Source organism: Leptodactylus fuscus, chromosome 3, assembly GCF_031893055.1.
Source record: "Leptodactylus fuscus isolate aLepFus1 chromosome 3, aLepFus1.hap2, whole genome shotgun sequence".
Lineage (NCBI taxonomy): Eukaryota > Metazoa > Chordata > Amphibia > Anura > Leptodactylidae > Leptodactylus > Leptodactylus fuscus.
In genome coordinates this window covers 118,761,883-118,787,735 of record NC_134267.1, presented here as the reverse complement: position 1 = coordinate 118,787,735, position 25,853 = coordinate 118,761,883, and the positions used below count along the sequence as shown (strand labels likewise).

At 38.9% G+C, this 25,853-nt stretch overlaps 1 protein-coding gene across 2 annotated transcripts in view; it reads right to left on the bottom strand.

Annotated features, from left to right (window-relative positions):
- Positions 1–25,853, bottom strand: part of BACH2 (BACH transcriptional regulator 2) — a 225,611-nt gene that overhangs the window by 178,772 nt on the left and 20,986 nt on the right. For both annotated transcript variants that reach the window (XM_075268187.1, XM_075268186.1), the window contains exon 2: positions 3,215–3,338. The gene's annotated coding sequence lies outside the window, so the exon portion shown is untranslated. The remainder of the gene's footprint in view (positions 1–3,214; positions 3,339–25,853) is intronic.

The following is a 25,853-nucleotide window of genomic DNA, read 5'->3' as shown; positions in this document are numbered from 1 at the left end:
AGCACATGGTTTCACTTTTTTCTAATATACCTATAACAGGTGTACACTGCCTTTTCCTTCTGCTTTCCCTTATTTGTCATTACTGAAAGACAGATACTGCTGTATTAGGACTCTTCCACACATCCACATTCATGTGAGGACCGTGCTCTTCACGGACAGTATCCCAACATTCGCAAGTGGTGCGCTGTCTGTGATAGATCCATTTTTTGTATCTGTGAAAAGCAGATGTGTATTGGGTTTTTTTTTTTTGCTTCATTATGTAGATCTTTGGTGTGTCATCTGTTTTTCACATATCCAATTTCATCCATTTTTTTTTTCACAGACCCATAGATTTTCATTGATGTGATGAATAAACCATGAAAAAATAAATAAATAAACGGCTTCACACCTGCGTTTGGGTTTCCGTTCAGGGGTCCGCTTGGGGTCCATAAAACAAACTTAATCCACTTAAAAAATTACGGTAGTTACCCGCGGAAAATCACGGACCCCAGAAACTAAAATGAGGTCCACCATTATTCAAGCAGAAAGGGGAACGGAATTCCCGAACGGCGTTCCAGCGCTGGTGTGAACCCAGCCTTAGACTCTATTCTCATTTTATTTTTGATCATGCAAGAAGCATGATAATATATATTTACCTCCAATGTGTCCATAGGACTCCATAGATGTAGTGTATGCCAAAAGAGTAACCCAAGAGGGTGTACGTCAGCATATATATATATATATATATATATATATATATAATTTTTTTTTTAAAACTATTTAGGAAAGCATAGACTGCTATACTTTCTTTTACACAGAGACACAGTAAAAAAGACTAAACACGAAATAAATGCACACCACATGATATCAGCTTCTTTACAATGGAAGTTAAAGGCTGATACAGTTCTATACGGTGGGATACAAACCTAAGATATACATCAGCACCTACCTCTAAGATCTCTAATCAAAAGCCAAAAGGTGAACAGACACTTTAAAGCAGTGGTTCTTAACCTTGTTTGAGGTACTGAACCCACCAGTTTCATATGCACATTCACCGAACCCTTCTTTAGTGATAAATCAAATATGATTTTTTTCCAAATTCAAGACATAGGTATATGTTTTTTTACTGGTACACAAAATTAACCATGCATATGGCCTAGGGTTCAATCGAACCCTGGTTAAGAACCACTGCTTTATACAGTATGTTAGGACTGGCATCACTCATCAGGAAGGAGGGCAGGGAGAGCCATGGCCAACATTCTCTAAGTGAATACAGTATACTTCTACGCAGAAGACGTATGGCCAAAATTATTCTAGTGAATTCAATGAAATCCTGAGCAGGGGAACTTTTTACTCAATTATTAGACACACGGCGCAGTATTTTTTTCTTTTTGCCCTGACTGTAGCCCCTCATAGCCACTTTTAACAACAGCTTCTTATATTGACAGATTTACTTTAAAGAAGCAAATAATGCGTGCTAAACATGAAGATTTCATTGTAAACCTCACCACTATTGTTAATGTGTGATAATGACCTAAGGGTATATTCATGCTACTGTTATTACAGTCATAGGATGACAGACATAACTGTAGTAGAGTGGTGGATGACTAGAACGTAAAATACACAACAGACATTTCATTCTGTTAGGTTTCTTTACTTTAATAATGGAAGAAAAGTTCTTGCATGCAGGACTTTTTTTCCTGACACAAACGTAAAAAAACATGGAGAAAAGCTACTGTCATATTTTTCACGTGGAGGTGACTGCAGAGGGACAGCAGTTGGAGGGGGCTACGCCTGCATCTGTGACACATGAGAGCAACAGACACTAAACAACAGTAGTATGAACCTACCCCTAAGGTTAATAACACAAGAGTGCTTTTTATATTGTCTAGCTCAATTTCTGCTGAACCTCAGTTTTGTTTTATCAGCATTGACCTTGCTGCTCTTCTATACCACACAAACATTATGTAAGAGCCAAAACAGTTTCCAAATTGTTATCTGCGGCACAAGAGTTGTAGAAAAAGTACATATTTATAGAAAATTCTTATTGGAAAGTGTGAGGTTTTTTGCCTCACCAATACTTGCAAATGAAATATCGAACACTGCAAGAATGACTTCTAAAAGGTTAAGGCCCCACATAGCGAAACCCAGCTAAAAAATGCTGCAGAAAAAAAAAAAATGCAGCCAAAACGCTCACTTGCAATTCAGTTTTTACTATGTTTTTCTCTGGATTTTTTTATCCCTATTAAATATATTTGAAAAATACGCATTTTTGAGAACACAACTTTTCTTCTACAATGCGTGAATGCGATTAACAAAATCTCATTTAATTTGTGTGTACTGTAAAGCGCAATGTGTTTCGTTCAGCTGCCCTGCAATCACAAATGCTGCATTTACTCAATGTGGGGCATTAACCTAAAAGACAAGAATATCTTGTGAACTAGCATTTCAGTTATGGGTTAATAATCTCATTTACCACGGACTTTCTAGTTATACGCTAAGGTCCCACTTAGGCAGAGTTCACACGGAGTAAACGCGCCGCGCATTGTGGCGCGTTTACGGCGCGTGTACGCCGCGTTATTTTACGGTGCGCGATTACGCCGCGTTAACGCCGTGTTTACGCGGCGCTAACGCGGCGTAATCGCGCACCGTAAAAAAACGCGGCGTACACGCGCCGTAAACGCGCCACAATGCGCGGCGCGTTTACTCCGTGTGAACTCTGCCTTAGTGAACCACAGCCCAAAAAAAGCAGTAGACATGCTGCAATTTTCAAGAACACAATGGTGCATTGAATGTTTGTCTGCAATGTGTGGGTGGCCAGAATCCCATCCACTTTTTCATGTACTTTAAAACGCTGCAGTTTTTGACTCAGCATTTATGCTATGTAGGACCTGACCATAATATGCTCTACGTCTTATATATTTGGATAACTAAAGCCTGTATCACAAGCTTTAGTCCACTTTTACTGTGTGTGTGGAGAATATATATGTACACACACACAAACATACATGCTTACACATACCCTTTTACTTGTATTGGATGATTTCATGAGAATTTAGACCCTATATCCTTACCAAATCCTGAATATGTGAACATATCCTGTCAAATTCAACAGCCCACCAGAAAAACAACTACTCAAAACTAAAAAGTATGTAAATGTTTTTTGTTGATTGTTAAAGATTTTTTTCTAAACTGCACTTGCATTGAAATTATAGCAAAGTCTATGTTTCTTTACCTGAACCTGGTCCAAAAGCAGTCATTTAATAGTACACTATATCAGTAGTGCTTGTCGAATGTGATCTTAATGTTTCCTGGAGAAATCAGTCTCATCCAGATGTCAGTTACACAACTAGCATGATCTGTGAATAGAAAAAAAAAATATTTTTTTACTTTACTTGTAGTAGTTAAACAAACTGTTTTCAGTATAGATTTAGAAAGACATACTATGTGTTTAGCCATTTAGGTTTCAGTTTTACACCATTATGATCCTGTGCAACATAAATACAATTATTGGAAGATATAACATTAAGGAAATATCTAAGCAGGTGAAGACAACAATAAATTTACAATAAACAAGAGAGCACTGTCCAGCTACTTTTTCCAGATAGCCATTATACACACCTACTTATTATGTCTACACATGCTTGTCTTTGGAATCTAATGTTTAATTATTAGTTTGATACAACTGAAATATTAAGAATCTTAGAGTGGATAAATAAAAGACAAAACAAAATAGTCTACGCATAATATTGTGTAGGTGTAGACAATGTCCAGTTTCTTCATGAAGTAGTTTGAGAAAATGTGAACTTATTTTAAAATATTAATTTATCATGGAAACAAGTGGTTCAAGTAGAAATTAAATATATTTTCTATGTCATATCGACAACTGGGTGTTTTCATTCTCCTTACCAAAAGGCTAAGTCCCTATACTGTACAAACTGACTCCGTGATTAAAAAAAAAAATGTCGTCAATCTTTATTCATAAGTTTCTAGGAGAATAACATAGGAAAATACAACACAGAGCTTTGAGAACATTTTTCTCCAGAATTATTTCATTATGAATACAATTATTGACTAAAAGAGTAATGCGAAGAATAGTGACAGATCCTCTTAAATTTTTTTTTAAAAAAAAAATTGTCTTTTTACATCTACTTTTCTTTTTTTAAACAAATTTGTGCCTTGGCTTCCAAAGCAGCAGCTGTATTTCCCTTAAAACATTTGTTCTCTTAAAGAGTTCTACAGTATAGACAACTATAGTAGCCAAAGCCTTTTATAACTCAAGATTTTACATGGCAATGTCTATTGCTGTCTACAGAGCAGGTAACAGTTGCCATGGAATCCAGTATGTTAACACACAAATCCAACACGTAGAAAAATTCTGAAATTGCTATGCGTGGGTGGTTGTGCAAAGATAAACGTTTTGTGTTCCTCCAATTAGGTCCAATATTACTAAATAATAGTTAGAAATTATTTTCATACTGTAGCTTTTTGTTTTACAATTTCCAAAAAGTTTTTGAACACAGGGCTTTTCTATAGGCATTGGGGTACCTCTCCAATTGTCCTCCACTCTGAATGGCTGGTCATACCATACGCAGAAGCAGTTACTTCAGCTCACATTTACAGTTTTTATAGATTTGCACAGTCCACACCAAATTTTTAATTTCAGAAAAAAAAAATTCTCTCAGTTATATTCTATTTTATTTTAAATCTGATTTTTATTAAAGAGGACCTTTCACCATATCCGGGCACAGGCAGTGTTATATACTGCTGGAAAGCTGACAGTGCGCTGAATTCAGCGCACTGTCGGCTTTCCCGATCTGTGCCCGGTGTAAAGAGCTTACGGCCCGGTACCGTAGCTCTTCTATGGTCAGAAGGGCGTTTCTGACCATTAGCCAGAGACGTCCTTCTGCCTCGCGGCGCCTATCGCGCTGTACTGTGGAGCGGGGAGGAACGCCCCCTCCCTCTGCTCACACAGCTTGTCCGTAGACGAGCATTATCAGGAGAGGGAGGGGGCGTTCCTCCCCGCTCCACAGTACAGCGCGATAGGCGCCGCGAGGCAGAAGGACGTTCCTGGCTAATGGTCAGAAACGCCCTTCTGACTGTAAAGCGCTACGGTACCGGGACCGATAGCACTTTACACCGGGCACAGATCGGGAAAGTCGACAGTGCGCTGAATTCAGCGCACTGTCAGCTTTCTGGCAGTATATGACACTGCATGTGCCCAGATATGGTGAAAGGTCCTCTTTAAGAGAAAAAGAAGGTTTTACAATATATGAAGAAGGAAAGAAAACAAACAAAAACATACAGCTCCCCTCTCTACAAATCAAAGTCATGAACAAAACAAGCTGGTGAAGAAGTCGGAAAGTTTCCCGGGAACCTTTGAAGAGGACGACTTCTTCCTAGTCATTACAGCAGCGGCAGAATGTTATGGAGGTGCCGTAGAAGGTCAAGGGGGCAAGAGGCAGAGAAAATGCAATAAACACAACACTGTAGCAGAAATCAGTAGATCAAGTGCTGGCAGAGTCCATCAGGGCCGTGGGGGCCATATACAGTCCTATGAAAAAGTTTGGGCACCCCTATTAATCTTAATCATTTTTAGTTCTAAATATTTTGGTGTTTATAACAGCCATTTCAGTTTGATATATCTAATAACTGATGGACACAGTAATATTTCAGGATTGAAATGAGGTTTATTGTACTAACAGAAAATGTGCACTATGCATTAAACCAAAATTTGACCGGTGCAAAAGTATGGGCACCTCAACAGAAAAGTGACATTAATATTTAGTAGATCCTCCTTTTGCAAAGATAACAGCCTCTAGTCGCTTCCTGTAGCTTTTAATCAGTTCCTGGATAAAGGTATTTTGGACAAACAATTCAAGTTCAGTTAAGTTAGATGGTCGCCGAGCATGGACAGCCCGCTTCAAATTATCCCACAGATGTTCAATGATATTCAGGTCTGGGGACTGGGATGGCCATTCCAGAACATTGTAATTGTTCCTCTGCATGAATGCCTGAGGATTTGGAGCGGTGTTTTGGATCATTGTCTTGCTGAAATATCCATCCCCGGCGTAACTTCAACTTCGTCACTGATTCTTGAACATTATTCTCAAGAATCTGCTGATACTGAGTGGAATCCATGCGACTCTCAACTTTAACAAGATTCCCGATGCCGGCATTGGCCACACAGCCCCAAAGCATGATGGAACCTCCACCAAATTTTACAGTGGGTAGCATGTGTTTTTCTTGGAATGCTGTTTCTTTTTGGACGCCATGCATAACGCCTTTTTTTTATAACCAAACAACTCAATTTTTGTTTCCAAAATGAAGCTGCCTTGTCCAAATGTGCTTTTTCATACCTCAGGCAACTCTATTTGTGGCGTACGTGCAGAAACGGCTTCTTTCTCATCACTCTCCCATACAGCTTCTATTTGTGCAAAGTGCGCTGTATAGTTGACCGATGCACAGTGACACCATCTGCAGCAAGATGATGCTGCAGCTCTTTGGAGGTGGTCTGTGGATTGTCCTTGACTGTTCTCACCATTCTTCTTCTCTGCCTTTCTGATATTTTTCTTGGCCTGCCACTTCTGGGCTTAACAAGAACTGTCCCTGTGGTCTTCCATTTCCTTACTATGTTCCTCACAGTGGAAACTGACAGGTTAAATCTCTGAGACAACTTTTTGTATCCTTCCCCTGAACAACTATGTTGAACAATCTTTGTTTTCAGATCATTTGAGAGTTGTTTTGAGTAGCCCATGATGCCGCTCTTCAGAGGAGATTCAAATAGGAGATCAACTTGCAATTGGCCACCTTAAATACCTTTTCTCATGATTGGATACACCTGGCTATGAAGTTCAAAGCTCACTGAGGTTACAAAACCAATTTTGTGCTTCAGTAAGTCAGTAAAAAGTAGTTAGGGGAATTCAAATCAATAAAATGATAAGGGTGCCCATACTTTTGCACCGGTCAAATTTTGGTTTAATGCATATTGCACATTTTCTGTTAGTACAATAAACCTCATTTCAATCCTGAAATATTACTGTGTCCATCAGTTATTAGATATATCAAACTGAAATGGCTGTTGCAAACACCAAAATATTTAGAACAAAAAATGATTAAGATTAATAGGGGTGCCCAAACTTTTTCATAGGACTGTATCAGGGCGCCCAGTAATCAGATGTGAACTGCCATAGGCGACACTGTTAGGGATTTATTCAACCATCACCAAGGGGCACAAACAGGTACGCAAGGTCACGCAGGTGGGCCCTTCAGTCAGGCATACAATAACAGTCACAGTTCCAAAGGAGCTCAAAGGGAGGAGCCCTTTTTATTCAGTGAAGCGGGGACTCAACACACAGAGGGCTCAACTAGCAGGGATATAACACAGGGAAAACCTATTCTAAGTAGCCACTCCTTACTTTTCAGAAATGAGCCTACCCTAATAGATTCCAGTATCACACTTAGGTTCTGTTTACATCACATTTGGAGCCTAAGCTGGAGACATACATCGAAAAGATCTCCCAATATATACATCTGATAAAAGGGTGCAATGTATTCCATAGTATAGGCATTACACAGTATATGCTCTAGAAAAAAAAATTGCATGGTCTACTCTAGATCTAATTACATATAATAGTTTACTCTGGCTCAATTTGATTTTTAACATGGCTTCTTGTCTCTAGATGGTGTTGTCATGTTCTTAATAAAGATAATTGTTAAAATACACAGACATAGAGGAGGGTCAGGGAATAAAGTAGGGGTGCATTCACTCTATGCTTTTTACTTTAGTTAAGCAGATCCCTTTAATGGTCACAAATAGTTGGCCATCAAGAAGTAAAGATCCTGCACAGACTACTGACAGACTAATCATAGTTACATAGTAGATGGGGTTGGATGGAGACATAAGTCCATCAAGTCCAACCTATAACCCTACAGTGTTGATCCAGAGGAAGGCAAAAATCCTCATGAGGCTTATCAAAGTACTTTATAAAATTATCATCTTTAGTAAACTAGCAATCATCTGTTAGATACAGTCTAAAAAGTGTTGTTTGGGAAATACAGGTCTTACCACCATCAAAGCCGACCTTGGAGTGCCAAATAGTTCATTTGCAGTTGTGGAATAAAAGTGGAATTTCTCAGCAGCAAGACTGCACTGTGACATAAGAAAAGTATACCAGCCCTATAACTGCATATAAGATGCATAGAATTGATTTGGTTGGTGGTGACTCCTTTTAATGTCCAGCTTCCCTCCTCTCCACATTAATATTATGAAAGTGCAGTAATCTACAAACAATGAATGCCATATTCTAGCGTATTTTTTGACAACTGTAGTTTGTTTGCCATTCAGCAAAACAACACCTGCAGCTGACAGACGCTGAGCATACATTTACATACCGACACACAGTTCCTTAGAAGGCTCCTTCCTTCACTTATTATGCTTCATTACACAATTGTATGCTTCAGTAATATTCTCAGCAATGCATGGTTTTGGGGGTGGCATTTACAGGAGAAGCTGAAGATGAGATAAGAATGTGTAATTTCCTTTTACTCTTTATGGAGACATTTCATTGCTGTACTGGTACATAGAAATACGTCCAAAGGTGAACCCGTAAACTCATTAAACTCTTATTCAAACTCACACATTCAAATGATTAGGTCTCAGCTCACATGTTGCTTTGTGCTACATTTAGGGCATAAGACAAAAACCTCTCTCAAAGTATGATGAGCAAATGAATGTGACCGGACGTAATATGGGTTTTCCCATCTGAACAAGTTAACCCCTATCCATACCTTTTTATTTTTAGCCCACGTAGGGGACTAGCCTATATGATCTTCTATCGCTGACACAATATACACTTGAGAAAGTAGCAAGATCCTCCTCCAGATGTTTCATTCAGTGCGACTACCACCTGTGTATAATGTCCAGCACATTGCAATATAATTTGTCTTTAGAAAGAATAGGTCATTCTAAACATCTAAGTGAATTTAAGCATAGTACTGCGATTGCATCCCACCACTGCAACATGTCAGTTTGTAAAAGGTCTTCCCTCCTAGATACAGTATTCCATGGTCAGCTGGGAGTGGTATTATTGAAAAGTGGAAGCACTTAGGAAAAACAGAAACTCCATGTAAAGTTATAAAACCAAAATGCTAAGAGAGGAAACAAGTACTATAAGAAGAATTAACACCACCACAAACAATATGTCTGGAGAATCATGGCATGAGATTCCCTGACCAAGTACAACGTCAAGTGCTGGATGGAGAGTTGTAAAGCAGTCTCTCTCAACCTTTTCAAACCAAGTACAGCTTGTGAAATAAGTTCTTTTTTTTTTTATATGTAGATTGTGAACCACATATAGGGCTCACAATGTACATTTTCCCCTATCAGTATGTCTTTGGAGTATGGGAGGAAATCCATGCAAACACGGGGAGTACATACAAACTCCTTGCAGATGTTTTTTTGACCTTGGCAGGATTCAAACCCAGGATTCCAGCACTGCAAGGCTGCAGTGCTACCCACTGAGCCACCGTGTTGCCCCTCACTTGTGAAATGATCCTACTCCTATCTCAAGTAGGAAACAACTGGTGTGCCAAGCAAATCCTTTTACTTGTGGGGGCACCTGTGGCAAACACATGGTCTTTTAGCTTCCGATCAGCCTTTCACTCATCAGATCATAGCTCAGTAGCCATTTGTCTATTCAGCACACACTACCCGTTGCTGTTGACGAGACCCACCCCATTAACTCTAACCTGATGCCATATAATGCCTGCCTCTGCATGGTAGTCACTTTGCCCATTTACAGAAGGTGTGGGGGTTTGGGTGGGCACTAGCATCCCACGAACCTTAGAACCTGAGTTCTTATAATATCTGCTGTTTCCAGAGCAGATACCTCCTGATACTGAACAGCGTTCCACCTGAGGTACACATACCACTGGTGTAAAGTTTGCTGCCAATGTACTCTAGAGCAGTGGAAAGGAGGACTGCGGAGTGATAAATCATGCTTCTATCTTGCATTCTGAAGGACGAGTCTGGGTTTGACAAATGTCAAGAGAAAGTTACTTGACTGACTGCTTCTGTTCTTCTGGCAAGTTGTGCTCAAATCCCGCGCGTGCGCAGTATTTCTTTTTTTTTTTTTTTTTCTTCTTCTTTTTCTTTTTTAAATGTAGATTGTGAGCCCCACATAGAGCTCACAATGTACATTTTTCCCTATCAGTATGTCTTTGGAATATGGGATGGAAATCCATGCAAACACGGGGAGAACATACAAACTCCTTGCAGATGGTTTTTTATGCCCTTGGTGGGATTTGAACACCAGGACTCCAGCGCTGCAAGGCTGCAGTGCTAACCACTGAGCCACCATGTGGCCCCTGCGTGCGCAGTATTTCTCCCTCCGGACGCGTCAGCACCATTTTGTTGTAGTTCTAAGTACCCCTTAGAACTACGCTCGTGAACTTCTTCATTCCAGAAGAAAAGAAGATGAAGGCGGGGAAGAGCGAGGACAGGAGGGCGACGCTGGAAGAAGAAAGAAGAGGAAGGCATGACAGCAAGATGACGTTGGACCTTGGAGGACCGCCCACCGTGCACGATAAGGTATGATTTACAAATATGTTTTTATGGTTTTATTTTAAAACGGGGGTGGGGGGAAGGTTTAAAATAACATTTGAGGTGCATGAATAGCCTTTTTTAAAGGCTATTCACGCATATGTGGGGATCTTACAGCATAATTTTGCTGATAGAGCCCCTTTAAGCATACTAAGACATTTTGGACAGTTCTATGCTTCTGGTATGAGGAAGACCCTTTTCTGTTCCAGCATGACTGTGCCACAGTGAACTCATCCCCATTGAACATCCTTGAACTGCAATAGAGATGTCAAGCTAGACCCTCTTGTATAACATCAATGTTGATTTCACATATGCTCTTTTGGATAAATGGGTAGAAATTCACAAAGAGGCACTCCAAAATCTTTCAGATAACCATAAGAGTGGACGCTCATGTAGGTGTAATGTATAGGTGTACCAATACTTTTGTTCATATAGCATATACTAATGTACTGCAGTGTATCATGGCCTGCTAATAGCTAATGTGTCAGGTTTTGCCTCTGGCAGGACTTAATGGAGGGACAATGATAGCAGACCCAGGGGCCTTTCTTAGGAAATAGCGGCCATAACACCACAACAGTGGAAGGGCAACGTGTACGAAAACTGTAAACTCTTACGATTCTGGATATACCAGCAATTGTGGTATATAAAGCATTAAGTGTGGGATCAGAGTTATCTACAAGCTTTAGAACTGCAACAGGGTGTCAGCCATAGCTTAAATCTGAAACTCATTGCTGATGGCTTTGGATCAGGTATTGAGCTGGTGCCATCATCATGTCATCCATTTACAGGTTGGTGCATTAAGGGTATACTTGCCATGGTGAGGGAGGTGGATAAACTATAAAATACCTTAGTGTGAAAAATGTTTTGTCACACTAAAGAACACTTGAAGTTGTGATAATTTTAGTACAAAACTAATGTTTTGGATGACTTACAATTTTGCCTGTGTTACATTGTCAGGTAAACCATTAGGTCCTGTCTCAGGCATAGTCTAATAGGCAGATACCAGTGATAGACCTGGAGACCTTTAATACGCTCCGAGCTGCAGGATAACAATGAGCTGACAGAAAATATCCCCTCACTCTGTTAAACACTGTTAATACCACAGTATATACCAAGGGTAAAAGCTGTATTATTTCCAATCAGCTGTGGAATCCAGTGGGTACAATGGGGAATACCAAGGAGAACCCAGAAACATATAAGTTGTTAAGGAGTAAAACCATAACTGATACAGTAGTTTAACAAATCTGACCATAATCTTACATTAGCGGTGTTCAAGATCCATCACTGAGATTCAGCTTTTTAACAAGGTCATACAATATATAGGAAATTTCCCTACATTTATCAAAAGCAAACTGTACAAAAGTATTTTCTAAATTCAAGCATTTGGAATAGATTTTTTTATTTTTCTTTCACCCTTCAATTCAAAACTTCAAAGAATATGATCAGCGGACATCAAGATGCCTCATCCATAGAAGACTTTCATACAACATGCTGTACAACAAAATACACAAATATGAAATCCTAAATGGTGCCGTTTCATAACAGATATTTGTACAATATTGACAAGATTGGTTGTTTTTTAACAAAAGTGACTCCCATTCTGGAGATAGTCGAGGGTCGGGGAGGTGGGATTAGAATGGATCAGACATTCATGCCATATTCAGTGGACATACCCTTTTCATTAAAAAAAAAAAAATCCCATCATTTCGTTAAAAAAACATACATAGGTATGATTGTAAAAACAACAACATTATAAATCAGAAGTAACTGTGAGCACAATTATAAGTTATTCATATAGAATCCTTCTCCAAAATGGAATATATTATTCTGCTTACAGAGAAAGTTATCTTCTAGTCTAGTTCTAAAATAAATTTTACACTGATTTCAAAGGAAAGGTTGCCAAAAGATATCAACTAGTCTAATCAGATTTGTTTGTGAGCCGATAAACTTCATGAATGAAATACTCTATTTTATAAAAACTACTACATATTTGTTTGTTTTTTAAACTCCATTTTCTATTGATAACCCATAAACAGCTTTACTAAATTTAGTGCAGAATACGAGGAATAGTCTGCAAAGTTATTATACACACACATCCATACAGAGCAGAACACATTTAGTAATATCAGTGTCAATTTCAATATTAAAGAGAGTGAGACATCAACATGAAATAAATGTAATATTAAAGATGCAAATTTATATGTAGCTTATACAATTTTGGTTTCTCAGGTTGCATTTGTTATATTATATAAATTAGTGGAAAGATTTTGGAACAATTTTTTTTTTTTTTTTTTACAATTCTGGTCATTGCTCTGCTATTAAAAAAAAAAACCATTTAACAAAACTGCATGTGGAAGAACATTATAGGCTTGAGTTAGAACAATCAATTATAAAACGTACAAAAATGATACATTATAGTTTTATGTCATTAAACACCGTCAAAATATCATAATATTAATTAATAGAAAAACTGCCAGTCAATAATATATAGCTAAATTATCAAGAACAATCTTTTCTATACTGGCACAGTTATCTAGAGATCGATGGACATCTTAAAAACAGGAATTGGCTGATGGTGCATAGTGCTCATGTAATAGTACATGGCTCAGTATCTGACTAAAACAGAAATATTTTGTGCAATAAATGAAAATGATGTATGATAGATTATGTTTACTAGTAAGCAAATTTTTGCCCTACAAAGTTGAATATGATAACAAAAATCACACAAAAATCATCAATGGAAATCAAATTTATTAACCAATGGAGGCCTGGATTTGGAGTCCCCCCCCCAAAAAAAAAAAAAAAATTTAAGTGGAAAATCACACTACAGGCTGATCCAACTGTGATGTAATGTCCTTAAAACTTGTCAAAATGAGGCTCAGTAGTGGGTGTGGCCTCCACGTGCCTGTATGACTTCCCTACCTCTCCTGAGGGATCCCCTCCCAGACCTGGACAAAAGCATCTGCCAACTCCTGGACAGTCTGTGGTGCAACATGATGTTGGTAGATGGAGCGAGACATGATTTCCCAGATGTGCTCAATCGGATTCAGGTCTGGGGAAAGGGCGGGCCAGTCCATAGCCTCAATTTCTTCATCTTGCAGGAACTGCTGACACACTCCAGCCACATGAGGTCTGGCATTGTCCTGCATTAGGAGGAACCCAGGGCCAACTGAACTAGCATATAGTCTCACAAGGGGTTTGAGGATTTCTAACAGTTTGTGCAGACACATGCACATTTGTGGCTTGCTGGAGGTCATTTGGCAGGGCTCTGGCAGTGCTCTTCCTGTTCCTCCTTGCACAAAGGCGGAGGTAGCGGTCCTGCTGCTGGGTTATTGCCCTCCTACAACTCCCTCCACATCTCCTGGTGTACTGGCCTGTCTCCTGGTAGCACCTCCAGCCTCTGTACACTACGCTGACAGACACAGAAAACCTTCCTGCCACAGTTCGCATTGATGTGCCATCCTGGATGAGCTGCACTACCTGAACCACTTGTGTGGGTTGTAGAGTCCATCACATGCTACCACGAGTGTGAAAGCACAACCAACATTCAAAAGTGACCAAAACATCAGCCAAAAAGCATTGGTACTGAGATGTGGTCTGTGGGCCCCACCTCCAGAACCACTCCTTTATTGAGTGTGTCTCGATAATTGCCAATAATTTCCATCTGTTGTCTATTACATTTGAAAACAGCATGTGAAATTCATTGTCAATCAGTGTTGCTTGGAGTTACATTGTGTTTAAGTATTCCCTTTATTTTTTTTAGCAGTGTACGTACTTTGAGTTTAATGGCCATAGAAAAGTAGAAAAGTTATTTCATGGACTATCAAAGACAGACCAGTAAAGGTTAAATAACGACAACTTTTCTTTGTACTTCAACAAGGTCATTAAGAAAATCTGCAATATAAATGTATAAAATTCACTGAAACAGGGTAATAATAGGATGTCAGCTAATTCCTATCTTTAATAAAAGATCAATAGATAAATCAGAAAAAAAAGGTACAATAAAAAACAAAAAAAAACAAGTTTACAGTCATGAACAATTGTAGAAAACCTTAAATAATAACCTGCTATTAAATAATCTTAAAATTTGGGTTCAATGTGCAGTTAAAATATGCACAAACACACACACATAACATATACAGTATATAACTTTGTAGTTTTCTCTACACAACTATCAAATATCTATAAAAAGGTATTTCTCCATGAACGCCAAGGGAAAAGGCTAAAACCAGTTTTCTATAAAACAACAATACATTATCTAGCCGTTATTCGTAGTATATAATAGAAGCTACACAAACTGATTGAAAAGATTTTGCATGGACTTTGCATTTTCACTCAGTGCAGATTGTAAAGCCTGTTGTTCCTTGCACCTGGATTAATTCATGGGTATCTTTTACCAGCAAAAAAAGGAAGAACTTAACTGGTATGTCAATAAGGTTTTATTTAACTACACAATTTTTTTAAGCATTTTAAAAGGCTCATAAAAAGCAAAATGCAAGCAGTTTCAGGAAGTCTTTATTTTCATTTTGCAAGATCTCCTCCTTTGTCATTTTTGAAGAACTATAAAGAAATTTAGATGAGAGACACCCAAAAAGTCATACCCAGAAACTGTCCAATTACCAAAAAAAACCTTATGTATTTGTAGACTCTTCAAAATTTTGCTATAGACTACACTAATATCAACGAGCACAGTTTCTAATCTCTTGCCAGTGACCCATACATTCACGTTTTCAGCTACATGAGATCAAGCAGAATAATAATAATAAATAATAAATTTTATTTATATAGTTCCAACATATTCCGCAGCACTTTACAGATTGTAAGGTTCAAGTACAGCCAAAAAGATACATTACAAAGAAAGTCATTTCACACAATGGGACTGCTCTGCTCGCAGGAGCTTACAATCTATGAGGTAGAGGGGGTGACACAAGAGGTAGCAGGGGCGGTATTGCTTATACAAAGGTCAGACAATTTTGTAATAGAGGTTACTGTCATTACACAAACATAAAACTTTATGAGCAGTCACCAGTCGTGTCTTTTAACATGTGGATGGTGCTTGGACCATAGCCTGAAATGGCATCATATCATGTGGGGTAATGTGGGAGCGGGGACAGAGGAGGGTTAATGTTTAGGGATTCTAATTATAGTATGGAAGGGTTTACATTTGGAATTGTGGTAGGCCTGTCTGAAAAGATGTGGCTTTAGTTTGCGCTTGAAGCTGTAGAAATTGGGAGTTAATCTGATTGTCCGGGATAGAGCATTCCAGAGAGTGGTGCAGCTCGGGAGAAGTCTTGCATACGAGCGTGGGAGGTTCTGATAATAGAGGATGTGTTAGGTCATTGAGTGAGCGGAGAGCACGGGTTGGGCAGTAGACAGAGATGGGGGAGAAAATGTAGGGAGGTGCAGCATTATGGAGAGCCTTGTAGATGAGGGTGATAACTTAAACAGAACAAGGAGTGGGGAAATGGCAGCCAATGAGAACCAGACTCACCAAAAAGAAAGCAGGGATGGTGCATTATCATCCCTGCTTTCCCATTCACTGTGTATACAAAGTGCTCAATGACAGCTATAAAATATATATATAGCTATGAAAGCTTCTTCATCCAGCTTCTTCCTAGAATGTTGAAATTAGGTTTGTGACCTTATGTGAGGCAAAACGTGCAAAAAAGAAAAAAACAGACAGACACAAAGAAGATAATAAAATGCTAAATTCAACAACCACACCCTTAACACAGGTTCGAGCCCTGCCTCTAGCGACACAAGCCAAAACATATTTTGATAGCATATTGTACTACTAGAAAATAGGGAATAAGATGTCAAAAACATTTTATTTCACTTACTTTTTTTAAACAATTTCCTGGATATTAAAGATTAAAAAAAAGGAAAATTAAAAAAAAAAATCCAAACATAAACCCTCCCCCCCCCCCCCGAAAAACAACAAAAAGTATTAAAGTAACCCAAATGTAAAAATAGGTTATAGTCTTCAAATGTACATGAACTTAAAAGCGCAAAAAATGGTCCGTCATGCAACAGAGAAAATAGCCCAGTAATGAAGTGGTTTTGTACCAAAATGCGTGCGATTTCAACTTAAGGCAGATTTTGCCATGGTTTTTTTGAGCCAAAGCTAAGAATGGATTCAATAGGAAAGGGAAATATATAAGAAGAACTGGTAGTTCTCCCTTCTGCTAAATTCACGTCAGACTTTGGCTCAAAAAAACTAGTACTAGTAGATAAATATTAAAAGTCATATGAAAACAGCAGCCTTTCCACTTACAGCATTTGTGATCCACAGACTCGAGATGGGAATATTCCTTCAATGAGGTGTTTTGCTTAAAAAATAAAATAAAATCCTTTTTAGACATACAAGGTTTCCCCTTTCTGAGCCTTGGAGATCATCTGTTATGTGCCAGGGAAACTGGCAACAGGCACAAACTCAGAAGAAATTATACAATACAAGATGTGTTTAGAAATCTATTTGCTGTCTGGTCCCCAACCTTTTATGGGTAAAGAACCACGTTCAAACACAAATAATGGTGTTGAGCCAAACTGAATATTTCACTTTAAAACATTATATTATAATTATTACAAACAACAAATACCCTAATTTACTATACAACAAAGCTCCCTGAATAATATTAATCAATGAAAAAAAGACCACCGAAAGCATCAGACATTAATAAAATAACAAACAATATATAAATAAAATGTATACATAATATTCAAATATCAAAAGACAACCACAGAATGGGGAAGGATATGTAAAAATATCCAACCAAAACTGAAGAAAAAACACAAAGGGGAAAAACAATTGTCAACACAAATGCAATATATAAGTTATAAAAATAGTATATAACTCAAAATACTGATGGGCAACAATACCAGTTATAATACGGTATGTCTGCATTACAGACAAAAATACCATAGAATAAAAACACCACCATATCCAACTATTATTACAATTACACCAATGTAGGGAAATAATACAAAGAAAGGACTAGAACAGTTATAATTCATATAAATAAAGTTAATCAGTAATAAATAACGATACTATAGTATACCACATGCTTAGGATAAAGGCAATATGGCACCATAAACAGCAAACAATGGGCTGCCTACATCATAGCACAATTTATATAAGCAGAGTTAGAAGTAGTACAAAGCTACCCATAGACATGATGGCGCAGTGTGTTGGCAAAAGTTCCGCAGCACAGTATAGTATAGATACAGTATAATTATTTATCACTGATGAACTGTATTATTATATTTATTTGTTATTTATATGAAGTTGTTATACGTAGTTGCTGAATTAGCTACGAATTTGGGGGCGGATTCCAATAAATATTCATTATTATTTTACTAATGTCTGATTGGTTGTTTTAGTATCCAATTATATCATTAATATAATCAAAAAATTAGCAGAAAATGGAACCCATTGAAGTGAATGGGAGGCTTTTTTTTCAGCGATGAATCGGAGGCGGATTCCACACCAAATTCTGCACCATTTTCCACCGTGTGAATGCACCCTTACACACACACTAAGCTGTGCTAATGCATTCCTTATAGCTGCCCTGAATTCTAATTTCTAATTCTGAATTTAAAAAAAAAAAAGATATTTAAATTATTCATGTCATTTAATTTATTTATGTGAATAACACTGATATGTAAACTATTTGGGTCTATTAATTTTAGTGTCTTGGCTTCAGTTCATAACAGAGCCAACAATTACTAAAAAGTGTGGCTGGTATCCCACACGGAGGTCCTAAATGCAGTTGTGAGAAATCTTACATTTTTTGTGTTGCATAATAAATTTGATGGGACAGGGCATCCTCAATGTAGCCTATTGTGATCCCTGCTCTGCCAACAGTTTGAAAAAGTATCAAGAAAAAAGGATGCATTTTTGATGCAAATGAGAGCTATGCAACAAGATGCATCAGTTTGCAACACGCTGCTATGTATATTTACAAATCAGTCTGTTAAATCGATCTAATCTTTGGCTTGTAGTAGCCAACATTTTTTAAAAAAAATGTAGATTGTGAGCCCCATATAGGGATCACAATGTACTTTTTTTTTTCCTATCAGTATGTCTTTATAGTATGGGAGGAAATCCTTGCAAACACAGGGCAGGATTTGAACCCAGGACTCCAGCGCTGCAAGGCTACAGTGCTGACGACTGAGCCACCGTGTTGCCCCTAGCCAACTTCTTTTATTTGGTTAAGTCATACATATGACTATGAGGCTAAGGCCCCAAGTTGCGGAAATGCAGCTTTTTTGTTGCAGATTTTGCTGCTGTTTTTTGAGCCAAAACCAAGAATGGCTACAAAAGGAATAGGAAATATATAGGAAGGTCTTATACTTCTACCTACTGCTCAATCCACTCTGGCCTTTGGCTCAAAAAACTGCAACAAAATCTGCAACAATAATAAAAAGCTATGTCTCCGCAACGTGGAGTCTCAGCGCTCATCTGACTGCGCAGCCTGTTCAATATACTGATAAGTGGGGATCCTAGGTGTTGGACTCCTACTAATAGGTTATGAATATGTACATCCCAGAAAACTCTTTGAAACAAAAGTTATACCGCAGGGGTCTAAAGTTTCCTCAATACAAAAACATATTTTTAGTAATAAAATGTATGCTTAGTGTCTTAGGGCAAGTAACCAAAAGATCAATTAAAATGATTTGCCAGTTAGCTTGAGTTTATATACTAAATTCCCTTTTCTTTTGGTTCTTGTTCTTCACTAGATCACAAACTGTCTATTCTCTAGAAAAAGTATATGGCTAGGCTTATATCCTGATCTACATGTGACATATTAAAGGTGACATCTGACTGGTTGCACATCTCTGCACTTGCTTTAAACCCCAACCATGGGCACAAATGTAGTGACTCTCGCACGCTGTTCATTCTGCACATACACTGGAAATAGAACACGTGACGGATCGGGAACTGTTGTCTATAATACAATACATAATGGGCATGTATGGCAGTAATGGTTGTAGCTACTGGTAAGAACCTGTAAACAGATTGGAAAGGGCAGGAGGAGAACTGTAAAAAAAAAAAAAAAAAAATAGTAACGCTGCTTGTATAAATGTGAAAAACTGTGCAACATGAACTTTTAATAGAGATAAATTTAAAAGGTCATCCTACAGCATCAGTAATGTATGTGGTTCATGCATTTTGTTTTCTAGATTCTATATGCAGCTCATTTTCCACTCACTGAAATAGTTGATAATTGGGTTGGCACAGAAAAAAAAAGTAAAAGTCCACATACTGTATAGTTCTTGCCTATGCACCTGCTCCATTAGTTAGGCTATCTCCACATCTGTGCCACAGTCTCCATTGAAGACTCAGTCACAGTTTCCTCCACCACTTTCAAAACAACGGCTACCCAACGGCCCCCTTATAGTCAATGGGGACCACCAGGCTCCATGTGTCATTGCTATTACAGCGGTCTGCCTATCCTCCGATGGACCAAAATAACAGAAAGGCCACGTTACTGTGAACCCTCGCATTAGCATGTTACAGAGCAGAAGCAGATTGATATATTGAATCTTTTACCACTAAACTTTATAACTTGCACTTTACTATTTGATATCTCTGCTCATTTTAACCTAGGGCGTGCAGCAGGCATTCCTAGCAATTGACTGACAGCTCTATCTGTATGTGCAGTCATATTTAAAGAATAAGAATTGACCACATAAGCAAAGAAGGAGTAGAGATTTCATTTAATAAAAAAACATTATATTGAATCTATTCCCACAAACTATATATTGTTCTGCATATTCTGTACCATGTGGACTGCAGATAAGCCACTATGTTCAAAGTGACTAATTCCATATAAACTAAAGTCTCAAAATGTGGGACTGAGCTACACATACCATTCTATAAACTTCTCACACATCCGTTTGATATCTTCAGCCCAATAGATTAGAACTAGGAACAAAAACCTGAAATGTCATTGTTCCTGAGATCTAAGGAGTCCCAACTTAACCCCCTATTATGCTTTTGTGACAGGTCAGCATTCCTAGCACGTCTGTTTTGATTAAAACTTGCAATTCTGAAGCATCACTTCTTAGAACGCCATAATGTTCCATTCCTCTGTTATTCCTCCTAGAAAAGCATGAATAAATTGACAACAGGATGCCACCATTCCTCTTCTCAGTGAGTCATGCCCCTACGCAGTCTGACAATCGATGCTGACAATATCAGACTGCGTAGGTAAATGGTAACTCACAGCTGGGAATTAATCATAGTTTCAGGAGGTATAACTGAGGAACAGCAAAATTAAGAAAAAAATATTATTTTACGGGGAATGTAAGTCATTAGTGAAACAGAGTTGCCTAACTGTCCACTACTCTTTTCTAGTATGTTGTATGTGCATGTGAACTATCAAGACTTCATGAATCTTCAAATAGCTTGCTTACTTTATTTCTCACCTTAAGTGACTATGCAGGAAGTAAAAGATGATTTCAGTATAAAGATTTACTCTGTAAAAAGTGAACCTCAATAACAGTGTCAGCACAAACCACTGATTTCCTGTGAATACCTAAAAGCGAACCAATCTAATATAAAAATGTTATCATATTAAGCAATAAACATGTTTATTTACAAATAACCATAATATACACATATATTCAAGAAATCTTGGCTTTATGTGATATATGAAAGTGTTGTTGAATTTCTGTATAGTATTATTTGTGCCAGGCATACTTTTTAGCAGAAACATGTACACTACTGTTCGTATTCATGACATAGTAAACAAGTTAGTACAAGTATGCTCGCATTCATTTTCTTGCTTTTCCTAAAGAACTTCATGATCTGGATTTCAAGAATACATTACTGTAAATGCTTTAAATATGTGCATTTTTATTACACAAGATAATGGTAGATATTTAGGTTTTTGATGCCATGTATACCTATTCGAGGGAAGGCTACCCTAAAAACAACAAAACAGTAATCCTAGAGATTTGTTTATTCTACACACCCGAATAACTTAATTTCATCCATTAGGCCGGGTTCACACGGAGTATTCTGGCTCGTCATTTGGTACGTAGACGCCGCGGGAGGATTTGCGGGCCGTATACGCTCCCATTGTTTTCAATGGGAGCCGATACCGTACACGCGGCGCTATTTTGCGGCCGCCGCAAAATCACGGCTGCAAAATAGCGCCGCGTGTACGGTACCAGCTCCCATTGAAAACAATGGGAGCGTATACGGCCCGCAAATCCTCCCGCGGCGTCTACGTACCAAATGACGAGCCAGAATACTCGGTGTGAGCCCGGCCTTAGGTAAAAAAAGGTTTCCCACTATACATATACACTCACCGGCCACTTTATTAGGTACACCTGTCCAACTGCTCGTTAACACTTAATTTCTAATCAGCCAATCACATGGCGGCAACTCAGTGCATTTAGGTATGTAGACATGGTCAAGACAATCTCCTGCAGTTCAAACCAAGCATCAGTATGGGGAAGAAAGGTGATTTGAGTGCCTTTGAACGTGGCATGGTTGTTGGTGCCAGAAGGGCTGGTCTGAGTATTTCAGAAACTGCTGATCTACTGGGATTTTCACGCACAACCATCTCTAGGGTTTACAGAGAATGGTCCGAAAAAGAAAAAACATCCAGTGAGCGGCAGTTCTGTGGGCGGAAATGCGTTGTTGATGCCAGAGGTCAGAGGAGAATGGCCAGACTGGTTCGAGCTGATAGAAAGGCAACAGTGACTCAAATAGCCACCCGTTACAACCAAGGTAGCCAGAAGAGCATCTCTGAACGCACAGTACGTCGAACTTTGAGGAAGATGGGCTACAGCAGCAGAAGACCACACCGGGTGCCACTCCTTTCAGCTAAGAACAGGAAACTGAGGCTACAATTTGCACAAGCTCATCGAAATTGGACAATTGAAGATTGGAAAAACGTTGCCTGGTCTGATGAGTCTCGATTTCTGCTGCGACATTCGGATGGTAGGGTCAGAATTTGGCATCAACAACATGAAAGCATGGATCCATCCTGCCTTGTATCAACGGTTCAGGCTGGTGGTGGTGGTGTCATGGTGTGGGGAATATTTTCTTGGCACTCTTTGGGCCCCTTGGTACCAATTGAGCATTGTTGCAACGCCAAAGCCTACCTGAGTATTGTTGCTGACCATGTCCATCCCTTTATGACCACAATGTACCCAACATCTGATGGCTACTTTCAGCAGGATAATGCGCCATGTCATAAAGCTGGAATCATCTCAGACTGGTTTCTTGAACATGACAATGAGTTCACTGTACTCCAATGGCCTCCACAGTCACCAGATCTCAATCCAATAGAGCATCTTTGGGATGTGGTGGAACGGGAGATTCGCATCATGGATGTGCAGCCGACAAATCTGTGGCAACTGTGTGATGCCATCATGTCAATATGGACCAAAATCTCTGAGGAATGCTTCCAGCACCTTGTTGAATCTATGCCACGAAGAATTGAGGCAGTTCTGAAGGCAAAAGGGGGTCCAACCCGTTACTAGCATGGTGTACCTAATAAAGTGGCCGGTGAGTGTATGCAAGATAGTAGAAGGACCCAGCTGCGCACGAGTATATTTCATTTTTGTTTGTGTACTGTCCCTATAAGAATCGGTTGGTTGCGATGGAAACCTGGTGTAAAGCTGTGTGACTGAAGTATCTGCGAATTTCCATTGGTCCAAAAGCGTCATGTAATCATGTGTAGCTCAGGTTGGAAATTAGTGAAAAACCTGCGATTGGTTGTTATGGAAACCTGGAGTAAAGCTTTGTGTATGTGACCTTGTGTAACAAAGTCATCCACAGCACCCTGCCCCTTTATAGCTGACCTAAAGCAGTGAAGAAAAATGGCTGGGTTGTTATGGAAACCTGAAGTAAAACTGTGTGTATGTGCAGACTAAGTGCCTGTAAGCTTCTATTGGCTGATAAGGGACATGTGACTGTGTGTATGGCAGTTGGAATAGGAGTGAAAGACTTGCAGGCTTGTATGGGCTAATGCAGGTCATTGTTTTGGGAATGCTATATCTCAGGAATGGTATGTCCTAGAGAACTGTGACCCGGTCTAAAACCTTCCTGGACACCTGATGAACCTGCATTCCAAATTTGGTGAGGATTGGTCCAGTACTTTGGTTGCGCATAAAGAACAGACAGAAACTCATTCATATATATATATATATATATATATATATATATATATATATATATATATATTTTTTTTTTTTTTAAGTTAGACATTTGTTTTAGATATGGGTTTTATTTCCAGGACCCCAGGTACTGGGAGAACAAAGGTTCCATGATTACTGTTCTGCCAGATGAGGGAACCGTTGGCAGTTGTATCCAAATGAGAGAGGTGGCAGAGTCCATAGACTTCAGAGAAGAGAGAAATGACCAACTACTAGATATTTATGGTATGCCATGTGGATATAGCATGCGTGTCTAAGGTAAGAAAAAAATTGTTGATGCTGCCTTATGTGAAAAGTGCACAAACCTTTGTATAAAATTTATGAGGCATTTCTGGGCCATGAAAAGGCTTTCAAAGCTGGTGGCCTACTAAAATCTAGAGTATAACAAGTTTTTTTTGCCCATATTCCAGAATTAATACATGCTGGATACAATCTGCTTGATCAAACTTTTCATTCCTAGATCCTAGAATGTTTTATGAACATCCCTACAGTGTTACAGTTCTTCTATAGCATCAACATTTCAAACTATATTGTGGGGGTTTTGACTGTGATTGTTGCAAATACCCTTCACAGGACAATGTTTTAGTAACAAGTGAGCTTCCTTTTATACTGTTCAAAAGCTGACCAGGAGGCCCATTTACATGGGCCAAATATCAAAAACAAGCAATCCTAATGAAGCTTCTTTCCAATAACTGGCTATGTTATAGGGTCTTATAGGGGTTATGACATCTCCAAAACCCCCAGGTCTATCAACAGCAATTACTGGGACCAGGTTAGTATATTACTGCTCCCCGGAGAACCTCTTTATGGTTCAGGCCCCATATTGCAGAAACACAGCTTTTTTTTGTTGCAGATTTTGCTGTATTTTTTTGAGTACAAGTTAGGAGGAGATTGAGCAGAAAGAAGAAGCACAAGTACCTCCTATATATGTTTCTTATTCTTTTTGTAGCCATTCTTGACTTTGGCTGAAAAAAAAAAAAAAAAAACACCAAAATCTGCAACAGTAAAGCTGCATTTCCACAACATGGGGCCTCAGCCTAAAGGGTTATCCAGATTCAAAAATATTTGCAAATACATCTGCAATTGTGCTAAATACTCACACTTCCTTGTGCAACCTTTCTTGGCTTTATTTTACTTAAGACTCCTTGTATCACTGTTATTTACACTAGGTACACACTTGTGTTTGGTGCGAAAGAGGTTACCTTCGGAAACCTGCGGACCCCATAGACTATAATGGGGTCTGCCAGGTTTCTGCCCAAAAAAGGAAGAAAATGCAGAGAGAAAAGCACTACTTGAAGGACTTTCCCAGGTGGAGACTGGGCATAGATGTGAACCTAGCCTTACATGCAGTGAATCTGTGAAAAGCTACAGTCCCCATGATGCATCTGTCTGCTCTAACTCCCTGTGTTTGCTGTTCACAGGAGGGAGGAGGAAAGTGAGGTTGAAAAAAAAAAAAAAAAAAGCTTCCAACATGCCACAGATTGAGGCATAAAAGCCAGACTGAACGTCAAGTTTTTTTTTAGCCACATGAAACCTCAAGCTGATTAGGTGTTGGTATCACCACATGTCGCAAACTGAGAGAGACAGAATCCTTGGACTGACAGACCTCGGTTTATCACTCCAGCAGATCGCTATGTACCTAGGAGAACAACTGTGAACTAGAATGACAGCAAGAGGTGAAACTCTGCATGGAGGGATCGTCTGATTTTAAGAATGGTGCTTTGTGATCCATTCTGTGTTTCAAGTGTATTTTAAAGTCACATCCCAAGCTTAGGGCAGCAAAGCATGCCCTAAACAAACCATAAGAAATCATTTGCATGGCACTGGGCTACAAGTCACATGCCCTGCCAGAGGTGTTCCATTTAGGAGCGGTCAGAGGTTATCATAGTGCACAGCAAGAAGGGAGTTGAGTCAAGATTGGAGGTCTGTCCTCTTCAGCAATGTATCCTGATTTTGTTTTGGATGCAATGATAGCTGGAGATTGGTTTGGAAACCACAAGGGAAATGCCATGAAGAAGCCTTAACAAGAGAATGTCATACTCCTCCTCCTCCCAGGATTATGTTGTGGGGTAGCATAATATACGGTAGCTGGACC